Here is a 5,030-nt window from a genome sequence, read left to right on the forward strand (position 1 = left end):
GACCCTACCCGTGCACGAATTCGTTCACTGGGCCTCTAGTATTGACATAAAAGTAATGTATTAGTTTCATTATTAAAATGTATTTTTATTATTTAGAAATTTTATAGATGAATACATATATATAAGTGTTTGTGTGTGTATATACATACATGTTTAAGTTTGGGTAATTTTATTTAGAATATTGATATCCATTTTTGTCTAATAGGATTTGATAAAATAGTAGTCTATAGAATTATTCCTTTTGATAATTAAATATATTTTCTTTGTTGCCTAATACATGATTAATGGTTTGATTGCCCCATAAACATAGTCCCTAAATATATAAAATTCTTTACCTTTTTAAGCAATCTGTCTAGTTATTTTATTCTTATCTATATTCTTATTTAATTTTGTTCTTTTCTTGGTCTTTCAAAGACCAAGGTTTCTGATAATTCCTCCTTTTAAAGCTGTTTTAGCCCTGGCCAGTTTGGCTCAGTGGATAGAGTGTTGGCCTGTGGACTGAAGGGTCCCGGGTTCGATTCCAATCAAGGGCATGTACCTTGGTTGCGGGCACGTACCCAGTGGGGAGTGTGCAGGAGGCAGCTGATGGATGTTTTTCTCTCATCGATGTTTCTAACTCTCTATCCCTTTCCCTTCCTCTTTGTATCAATAAAATATATTAAAAAAAATTAAAGCTGTTTTAATTTTATAAATTTTTGTACATATGATATGTGATAATATGGCTGATATTTTTTTAACTACCTGGTTTCTTTTTCATTATATGTGTGACTCCATGTAAAAAATATTCTACAAAATTATTCTGCTCCCCAAATTCTGCATTTTTGTTACTTTACTTTATTACTTCAAATATATTAATTTTATGTACACGTTCTTCAATAGAACCCATTTATTTATAGGTACTGCCATAAATAATGAATTTTATCCCAAATATAAAAGGGTAATTTAGCAGAAAAATAAAGTGTCACTTCTGACATCTCTCTAAAATTTTGTTTATATTGAATTCAATTTTATGTTTATTATCAAATTAATTAGTTCAAGTGAATTCTCTATATCTGACTTGCATATTAAAGCTTTAGATGATTATGTCTAAATGGAACCTAAATCTGCTTAGGAATAAGATTTATATTAGTATATTTTCCTTCACCTTCCTGATGTCGTCATGGTTATATTTTTTATTAGTAAAATGAATTATTTTTTTTATTCTCAGCCATCCATGTCATATTTTAAAATAATACTATGATATAACACTCCAAATACTGAAAATAGACTAACAGATCAGTGTACTAACTTGCTGTATCAAAATAAGTGTGAAATGCAATTTCAAGCACACTTTGGTACCACTCCTAAATCTTTTCCAATAATATTATAGTTCTGCATATAAAAGATGCTTACTACATATGGTTGAATAAATGAATGGGAAATAAGGAATCAAGGAATGTATACAAAATGGATATTACAATCTTTCACATTTAAGATTTCAAATAATAGCTTTTCAATCATTGAAATAAAGCTTGTATTCTTAAACATCCCCATTTCATCTTGAAGTTTACTCAAATTATTAGTAATTATGTAAATATTGTTGCAATTGAAGTATATCTGGAGCATGTACAACTATTTCTCAAGTACAATTAGAAGCTATGCATCAATTCATTAAGATGTATATATGAAAGAACTGAGTACTACAGATCTGAGGACCAACAGATATTAATATGTTCAATAATCACCAAGCAATAAGTACACATTTTTAGGTTCATTGCTTAGAACCTACATGTTGATTTATCAAAGTACTGCTAATTAGACATTTTTTTTTTTTGAAGAAAACAATGATTTGAGGATGACGTGGTATATGAGTTTGTAGTAATAAGCAGTGACCAAGCTGGCTAAGCACAGCATTCTATGAAGCCAAAAATACAAATCAAATCACTATAACAAATAACCATATATGAAGCATCTTTAAAAACAGTCCATAAAAAAGAGCACATGAAAATGATGCCACAGTCCTCCTAAAACACACACCAAGTGACTTTTTGTACCAAATAATTCAAATGAGATTGGATTTCTGAAATAAAAGAAGGATAATGAACATGCTCTAAGGATATATTATTGAATGTATACTACATAAATTATTTTAGGAACTAATGAAACAAAATTCTTTTGAGGTATTTCTGAATTTATTAAAGTACTAGACAACTCTAACTCTTATACCAAAAGGAATATTTAAAATTCTTTCTATATGTATGTAGTCAAATGGTTTTTTTTTTGTGTGTGTGTGGATTATCCCACATATATTCTAAAGAAAGAGAGAAATGGGATGTTTTGTATTGATGCTTAAGTAGTACATATATTTGTGTCACAGAGGCTCAAAATAAACAGATGGTCTGTGTTTGTAGTTTTCATTTTGTGCATGTGTGTTTGTCTCTTCCTAGAACACTGTGTATGTAGGCAGATAAGCACATACTATTTCAAATTATTCTCTTTTAGTTTTCTGCTTATTTATAATTTTAAAAGTCCATATTTTCCCCTGAAAATAAGAGAAAATTATCTAAAACACATCAGAAACTTTTTCTACATCTTGCAGAAGTTTGAAAAAATAAAATGCAAATATTTAAACTGGTGGTGAATTAAGTCTAACAAACCTTATTATTGTCTGTAACAGAGGAACTGGGATAAATCATTTCAATAATATATTCTTGAGCCCAGTTAGCCATATCTCTTACAACCAGGAGATTTGAAAAAATATGCTCTGTTTATGTGGGTCTTCTCTCTCCTGCTGGGGATGATTCAGCAGAGCTAATTGGTAAGCAAAGCTTCTTTTCTCTTAGGTTATTCATTCAGCTAATGTGGTCTTAGATGGGACTTTTCAGGAATAGACAGTAATATTAACTTTGCAGCTTGTTGACATCCTGAACTGCTTATTCCTTGTTGTTTACTAGACTAGTTTTACACTGGGTGCATTAAGTACATCACTGAACCTTGCCTGTGGAATTTAGTGCCTCAAGCAAAGTCACTCTCTTGGTAACTTTGTTATAGAATTCAATTTTATAGACACACATGCAGAGTAAAAGCAAATTTACTAGATATTTATGTGCATGGAGCTATCTGAAGGGGGGATTTCACAACTTCATCAGGCGCTGTAGTAAAAAAATAACCGAAGTTCTGATGAATTTATCTGCATTTTCTAGGTATAAAACTATTACTCATAAAGAAAACATAAAAAACCCCACCTTGACTGTCAAACCCATAATTCTCAGAAGTTGTACTAATGTTGACAGATTAATTTTATTTTAACTTGTTTTGTTTGGATTTGTTCAGTTGCCTATACTGATTGACATTATAATGTTGAAATGCAGAGTGATGGGATATAACACTTTTCCTAAATATTTCTGCATTAGGATTTTATGGTAAACATCACACATTTGCTTCATATCTAATTCACTTTATTAATTGTGTGTTATTACCAAAACCAAACTATAAGGAGAATGTTGGTGTTTTTATAAATATTTATTCATCAGCATGATAAAATTCAATTATTTTTATTTATTGTAAAATGTTTATTTTACAGTGATTTTGATTATGCTTATAACACTAAGGAATGCCCTTATCTGGATAATAGTGATGACCTCTATGGCATCCAGGCTGCCACTTTCCCGACTGCATTTCCATCTATGACATCAACAGTGTTTACATGATTGTTTATCATAACTCTCTAACTATACTTCTTTAGTTATTTGTACTGTTTTACTATCCCAGGAAATAATAGATTTACTATTGTATATTCTACTTAAGAAACTGATTAATTAATCCACTCAACAAATACTGCTTGATTGTGTACTATGTAGATATAAGACAAATCACTTCAATGGAGTGCTAGTGGAAAAATATGTAATATTCTCCCACTCTTTTTTAAACTATATTAATTTCAACACAAATCACCTTTCCAATGTGCTAAGCATCTTTATGTTGGAAATACCCCCATATACAGAATTAAGAATTATAAACTAATCGCTTCTCGGCCTTTTGGCTAAGATCAAGTGAATTATAACTGATTACAAGCTTTAAGGGAAAAATCACTATTCATTAATTTGTGCTTCTTTTTTTTTTTTAAGAAACAAAACTCAACTCTAGCTAACTGAAGACACTTTGTAGAACTGAACATTGAAAGAGTATCTAACCCAAATCTTCCCTGAAATAAATTTGAAAGTCTCATTCATCCTTGCTTATTCAATTCTATGATATAAATAATGAGGCACAAAGAGATCAGTATAAATATATACTGGTGCTTTCCTTGCCAAAATACCCTTCAGATCTTTAGTTGTTGTTTTGGATTTAATTGTGTCTCCTCCAAGGATGTTGAAGTTCTAATCCAAGTACCTTTGACTATGAATATATTTGGAAAAAGGGTCTTTGTAAATGATCAAGATGAGGTCATAAGTGTGGGCCCTAATTCAATGTGACTGGTGTCATTAAAAAGGGAGAGTGGGTATGTGGAGAGAACACCATAAGATGATGAAGTCATCTGCAAGCCAAAAAATGCCAAAGATTGACAGCTAAAAAACCAGAGCTAGGAAAGAGGTATGGAACATCTTTCTCCTAGGGCTTTAAGGAACCAACCCTGCTGACACTTTGAAGTCCGGCTTTTAGCCTCCAGAACTGTGAGATAAAAGTTCCTGTTGTTTAAGCTGCTCAGTTTGCGATACTTTATTATGACAGGCCTAGGAAACTAACACAATTGCTTTCTGGATTCTCTGGGATAACACAGAAAAAAATTCCAGCATTTTAAATTCTTGGTGTTGTTGAATTCTTCCTTTGTTTTCTCACTCCAACTTTCTTGCCCACTACTGGGTTCAGGTTTGCACTATTCAACCCAAGAATTCAGGAACCAAACCATCAATTGCAGAAGTCTATTTACCTCATTCAGAATCACTGCTAAGTGGAATCCTATTAACAACTCAACTCTTGAATACTCAAGTCACACAATAATTCACAGTTCAGTTCTACAATTAGGTTCTGCAAATAAAAAATTTCAAAAA

At 31.3% G+C, this 5,030-nt stretch overlaps 1 pseudogene; it reads left to right on the forward strand.

Annotated features, from left to right (window-relative positions):
• Positions 1–4,001: 4,001 nt before the first annotated feature.
• On the forward strand, positions 4,002–4,142 carry LOC139013418 (U2 spliceosomal RNA; annotated as a pseudogene).
• Positions 4,143–5,030: the final 888 nt, after the last annotated feature.

The sequence above is a fragment of the Myotis yumanensis genome, unplaced genomic scaffold, assembly GCF_028538775.1.
Source record: "Myotis yumanensis isolate MYYU_CA2020_CCGP unplaced genomic scaffold, mMyoYum1.0.hap1 SCAF_6, whole genome shotgun sequence".
Taxonomy (NCBI): Eukaryota; Metazoa; Chordata; class Mammalia; order Chiroptera; family Vespertilionidae; genus Myotis; species Myotis yumanensis.